Raw genomic sequence first — 7,432 nt, forward strand, 5'->3', positions numbered from 1 at the left:
ACCAAATCATCCCGGCCAAGTGATTAAAAGCCAGGTGCCATTTAAATATTAACATAGTCTTGCTAATGATAATTGCTTTAAAAGATAAAAACAGATGTAATCTTATATAATCAAAAGTAATACATGATTCTTTTTGATCTATTCACCTATTTTTGAACATTAACGTTCTAATAAATAACTAGGGTCACCTTGAAGCTCGAGTCGAACAGTTGGCAATGTGTTTCTTAGAGATGTCAACAGACTTACTAAAATAGAGAGGCAAAAGATACCAGAAGGACAGTCAAACGCATAGGAAAAAAAAACTGACAACGCTATGGCTTAACAAGAAAAAGACAAACAGACAAATAATTGTACAGAAGACACAACATAGAAAACTAATAACTAAGCAACACGAACCCAACCAAAAACTGGGGGTGATTTCATGTGCTCCGGAAGGGAAACTTGCAGATCCCGCTCCACATGTGACAGCCGTCGTGTTGCTCACTTACATTTGAATGGTGTCGTTTCTTTTTGAAAGTATTCTCTAAAGAATCTGGTATTCATCATTTTGTCAAATTTTATTCACACTGGCTTAGCATTTTCGGAAAAAGAAGTTAAGTGGCATTTCATGTGACAATAATTTTTTTGTCAATTTTTTTGCGACTTGATTGACATCTAACATAACGATTGTGTGTAAAGAGTCCAGTGTTTATGAATGCAATGGGGTTTAGAAACATGTTGTAGTAAAAGCTATAGACTGGAACGTTTTTATTTTTAAAAATCGGAACAATTATAATTAAAGGATTCCTTTATGCTCATCTGTTTAATCCGAAAAGTACATGTATAAGGAGCGTTTATGCAAATATTTCAAAGTTCGGTTATTAGCTAGAAAATAGTTTAAATAAAAAGTTGTGACTTCCTATAGGGTTTCAGTAGAATACACCTTATCGCTATTAGCCTACTCGGCTGGTCGACCCGGCCGCTTGACCTTTTGACGCATACAACAATCAGTTTTCCATTGTGGCGTCAGATGTTTTGTTTTATGACGTCAAAATTTTACGGGAACCTGTGTGATATCCAGTAATGGCGGACAAATAGCGATAAGGTGTATTCATGTATGACTGCTGCCGACCAATAAGGTGAATATTAAAAAAAAAGTCACCCTTGTCATCCACCAACCAGTCATAGGGGTTATTACACATGTACACATGTAAGATGTTTGAATATTTCCAGGAAGCATACCAGAATGCCACAGAAGGATAAGATTTAGTATAGAGCAAATATGAGGAATTTCCTACATTATTCCAATTATTTTTCATTGATACATGTACTAGTATACGTTAGCTGCACATTTTCAGAGAAACTAATTAAAAATGAAACCAGTAGAGGTCTATATAAGAGGTATACACCACATGTTCTGCTAGGTTTAATTGGGTGTATCTATCACTAATTCTGTCAAAATACATAGACTGTCAAAAACCACAATTTCTTAGATTTCTTAGATATAGAAAAACACCTTTATGCTCAACGTTTTGCGCTATCTGTTGGTCATTAATTAAAATGAGGAAGTGGAGTTTTTATACTCTGTACATTATTAGGGCTACATTTGTAACGCAGTGATTAATTGAAAAGTGCAGGGGATGATTGTACCTAATATGTTGCATATCGTCCAATATAAAGTTAAAAGTCGATATACATGTAGGTGATAAGTGTTGGGGGAGGGGAGAGGGAGGCATTTCATACCGACTTCATTTAATTTTTAACTTCTCATCATGAATATCAGCTAATAGTTGTATTTCATATAAAAAAAAAAGTAACTATTATACTTAGTCAGGTGTCAGCTACGTATGGAACAAATACAAGTTACATGTTTGCATTCAGACTCTTGAGGGTACAAATACTCTTGAAAAAAAATATATAATTATAACAGTATGGTTAATGTATGTTTATTGTATTTAGTCTGAGAGGTCTGATTAACAGGTATAACTGACATAATATGACAATAGCTTAGTCTACATGTAAGTGATGGTCAATAAACAATTATCGTTTTCCTAATTAACGCATTTCAACGCTGGACAGTTCTGCGAGCTTTCATTCAAAACGAAATTAGTGGGTTTATAATGAACAAGGAAGGATCAATCTATATTGTTATGAAGACAATACATATACAACCCTAAATCGGGAGTAGGAGATTAGATTTATAAGCGAAAAGTACAAAATTTCCGAACAGTTTACAGTACCAATAATTTGTGTAAATACTGTTTTTCTAACAGCATTAGAAACAGATATAAAATCTATTAAATGGAAAATATTTCAAGTATTGAAATCTCAAAATTTAACAAAGATGAAACGACCCTAAACATTTCGTGGAAAACGCTGCACGAATTAAACGACGAAGAAACTATACGTAGAATCGTACCAATTGTGTATTTGATCATTCTAACGGTCATTGGAATTCCTGGAAACTTACTTATATTATACATATATCTGGCAAAATTCCAGAAAAAAGCTGTTCATAGAACATTTGTTACAACACTTGCTCTCGTGGATCTTCTTGTATGTTGTGTTGCGATTCCGTTCGAAATTGTTCAAATGGCTCACGAGTATATATTTTATTCAGAGATTCTTTGTAAGTTCGGTCGCACTGCAAAATCATTATTAACGCTAACATCTGCTTTAGTTCTAGTCGCACTTTCATTGAATCGTTTTCGTCGCATTTGTCAGCCTCTGAAGAAACAACTGACATATCAACAAACTCTGAAATGTCTGGGATTTATGTTTTTCTTTGCTGTTTTGTTCTCTTCTGTAGAATTGTTATTATCTGGAATAAGACTGCATGATCTAGAACACAATTTGATTGGTCATGATTGTTCACTCTCGAAGGAATATATAAACACCATTTATCTTCTGGTTTACAGCACTGTACAACTCATTCTGTATATAATTTGTATGGTGTCTTTAATAGTTATGTGTTTCCTTATTGGACGTCAAATATTACAGCATATACAATTTCGAGATCAATTTAGACTTACAAGATTATTCTATTCTAAGAGGCGTAACAGGACGTCTATGTCTACAGCCACTTGTATTGCAGGAATTAACAAAGAATCTGATCCAGTAGACCATTCTTCTAAAGCTTACAAATACAGGAGACGATCATCGTCGTCAACAAGAAAAAATTCCCCAACAAATATAACAAGGACTGCATTTACAGTAAGCCTGTGTTTTATATTTGTATATTGTCCATATATAGTTATTGGTGTTTTAGATGAAACAACGGAGGGTGATATCATTCCAAATAATGACGTTGCTTCTGCAGTGATGCCGTTACTTTATCGGAGTCATTTTATCAATAATGTTGTGAATTTTATTATATTCGTGCGTATGGATACAGCTTTTCGAAAGCAGTGTAAAAAAATATCTGTAGATTTGTTTTCATTATTTTTTAAAAGAAAATAGATTGTTTTTTTCTTTATTTTACATTTTTATCATTATCATTACGATTTACATTTAGTTCTTCAAATGATAAAGAAGATTGAAATAGTCTCCACGTAAAGCATGGTGGTACAAATTATGATTTAGAACAAAGAAAAACAACAGTAGTCATGTAAGAATAAAAATTAACTGCAGCAATACATTCAAAATTTGATTGAGACAAGACATATCGACAGGGTTTCTATCTCCTGTTTTATAAAACAAATGAAAGATCTGGTATGATTGTCAATGAGACAGTTATTCACACACAGACAAAAAGGGTGTAGATGTAAACAACTCTATGACATTGTACGACTTACCACAATGAGCAAAAATCCTTTACTGTAAGCGTTAAGGGATCCGGTATGACAGAATGTAAAACCATTCAAACGAGAACACCTATAGCCTTATTCGTGTTCAAACCAATTAATGAAACACAGATATGATTAATGAGGTATTGGTGTGTTCCGCCATCTTGGGTTGTAAAAAAACAGAGAAACAAAGGCCCAGATTTCCAATTAAAAACTAATGAGAATTTTTATTTAAAAGAACATAATTTGTAAGATTGCAACTTATGAATAATTTTTTTTTTACAAATGTAGATTATTTTTGGTTGATTTTTTTGTCAAATTAGCATTATAAGGGGAGGTAACTCTGAAACTGCATTTTCTGAAGAAATCTATATGGAATTTTCCTATTTTGTATTTTAGCTGGAAAAAACGTACGTTGACCCAGTCTTTTCTTTTGATATTCTCAAAGCACTGTCTAAAAGTTTATCTTTTCGTATTTTATTTTACATATCTAACATTCAGTTTAGCTTCTGAGATAAATGTGTTTTCCCTGTATAATCCATACAAAATGTGTCATTTTTTCACAACCTGTATCTTCAGAAAATGCGCGGTGATCTACCGTTTCATGATCATGCATTTGATAAAGTCGTGGCAAACAAATTGTCTTTATCAATTCCTGTGAAAAAATGTTTTTTTGTCTGTTTTAAGCTCGAGTTATTTCCCTTTTCACGTATTATAATACAATTTAAACAGACTAAAATAACGAATAAACACAAAATGGTATGTAGCATAATTTAGCTTGTAAACAGACAAATTAAAACTTGAATACATGTTAGAGGATATCATTATTTCATTGCATAAATATCAAAATTCCAAAATGGCATTGTCATCCACATATTGCAGCGCTTTACCTACATTGGTATTGGTATTGTTATTGTAGTGTACAGTCATACACGTATACATTCAATTTGAAAGTACCCAATTGTTTGTATTTATTTGCCTTACGAATCATAACTGCCTTTTCATCAGGTGAATCTTTGAAAAGATTTAAGTTCTTTTGGATTTAGGGATGGTGAAAAACACCGACTCATTACAGTTTTTTTTATACAATGTAGTTTCATGTTTGACAGATGAATTAGAAAAACGAACATACAGTACTATTGAGAACAAGTGTTTGGTGTGAAGCACTTGCATGTTGAACTTGACCACCATATTCACACAGTTATTCACACACAGACAAATAGGGTGTAGATGTAAACAACTCTATGCCATCGTACGAATTACCACAATGAGCAAAAATCCTTTACAGTAAGCTTTAAGGGACCCAGCATGACAGAATGTTAAACCATTCAAACGAGAACACATATAGCCTTATTCGTGTTCAAAACAATTAATGAAACACAAATATGATTAATGAGGTATTGCTATTATCTGGAATAAGACTGCATGATCTAGAACATAATTTGATTGGTCATGATTGTTCACTCTCGAAGGAATATATTAACACCATTTATCTTCTGGTTTACAGCACTGTACAACTCATTCTGTATATAATTTGTATGGTGTCTTTAATAGCTATGTGTTTTCTTATTGGACGGCAAATATTGCGGCATATAAAATTTCGAGAACAATTTAGACTTACGCGATTATTCTTTTCTAAGAGGCGTAACAGGACGTCTATGTCTACAGCTACTTGTATTGCAGGAATTAACAGAGAATCTGATCCAGTAGACCATTCTTCTAAAGCTTACAAATACAGGAGACGATCATCGTCGTCAACAAGAAAAAGTTCCCCAACAAAAATAACAAGGACTGCATTTACAGTAAGCCTGTGTTTTATATTTGTATATTTTCCATATATAGTTATTGGTGTTTTAGATGCTATAACGGAGGGTGATATCATTCCAAATAGTGACGTTGCTTCTGCAGTGATGCCGTTACTTTATCGGAGTCAGTTTATCAATAATGTTGTGAATTTTATTATATTCGTACGTATGGATACAGCTTTTCGAAAACAGTGTAAAGAAATATCAACAGATTTGTTTTCATTATTTTTTAAAAGAAAATATATTGTTTTTTATTATTTTCCATTTTTATCATTATCATTATGATTTACATTTACTTCGTCAAATGATAAAGAAGATTGAAATAGTCTCCACGTAAAGCATGAAAGTACAAATTATGATTTAGAATAAAGAAAAAACAACAGTAGTCATGTAAGAATAAAAATTAACTGCAGCAATACATTCAAAATTTGATTGAGACAAGACATATCGACAGGGTTTCTATCTCCTGTTTTATAAAACAAATGAAAGATCTGGTATGATTGTCAATGAGACAGTTATTCACACTCAGACAAAAAGGGTGTAGATGTAAACAACTCTATGACATTGTACGACTTACCACAATGAGCAAAAAGCCTTTACTGTTAGCGTTAATGGACCCGGTATGACAGAATGTAAAACAATTCAAACGAAAACACCTATAGTCTTATTCGTGTTTAAGAAAAATAATGAAGCACAAATATGATTAATGTGGTATTGGTGTGTTTCGCCATCTTGGATTGTAAAAAACAGAGAAACAAAGGTCCAGATTTCCAAGTAAAAACTTATGAGAATTTTCATTTAAAAGTACAAATTTTTAAGATTGCATCTTAATAATAAGATATTTTTTACAAATGTAGATTATTTTTGGTCGATTTTGTTTTGTCAAATTGGCATTACAATGGGAGGTAACTCTGAAACAGTGCATTTTCTGACGGAATCTACATGGAATTTTCCTATTTTGTATTTTAGCTGGAAAAACGTACGGTGACCCTAGTATCTTTTCTTTTATAATTCAAAGCATTGTCTGAAAGTTATCTTTCCATATTTTATTTTACATATCTATCATTCTGTTTAGCTTCTGACATAATGGTGTTTTAACCTATACAAAATGTGTCATTTTGTTACAACCTGTAGCTTGAGAAAATGCGCGGTAACCAATCACTTTTAGAAATAGAAATGATCCATGTAAACTTGTCGCTCCTTTAAATAAACTTATTCTAAAAGGTTACCTATTCAACACTGTAATAAGATCATTGAATATAGTTTTTATTAGTATAAATATTGATTTTTTTTATCAGTAAATTAAAAGCTAACTAAATAGTATGTTATATACATATAAATATTCATGGATCTGCAATCTGTCGATACCCGTAACTTGGCATTGCACAAGGTCATGTTTTTCTCTGGCTGTTTATGAAGTCTTTACATTAAATCCATTGGATGTTGGATGTGTACGGATTGATAGTTTAGTCTTATAATGCAGGATTTGATTTATTAGTTATTAGTGGCTTTGAACTAGCTGTCAGATAACTGGGAGCACTCTTAGATCTGTTCATTGTGTCTTTTTGTGTCGGGATTTATAAGTACCCGGCCACGTCTACTTGTATTTTTGTCCATCTGATAAGTTAGGCCTTTTTCAACTGATTTTACAGTTCGTTCCTATGTTGTACTGTTATACCACTGTCCAAGGTTAGGGGAGGGTTGGGATCCCGCTAACATGTTTAACCCCGCCACATTATTTATGTATGTGCCTGTCCCAAGTCAGGAGCCTGTAAATTCAGTGGTTGTCGTTTGTTTATGTGTTACATATTTGTTTTTCGTTCATTTTTTTACATAAATAAGGCTGTTAGTTTTCTCGTTTGA

Source organism: Mytilus trossulus, chromosome 9 (genome assembly GCF_036588685.1).
Source record: "Mytilus trossulus isolate FHL-02 chromosome 9, PNRI_Mtr1.1.1.hap1, whole genome shotgun sequence".
Classification (NCBI taxonomy): domain Eukaryota; kingdom Metazoa; phylum Mollusca; class Bivalvia; order Mytilida; family Mytilidae; genus Mytilus; species Mytilus trossulus.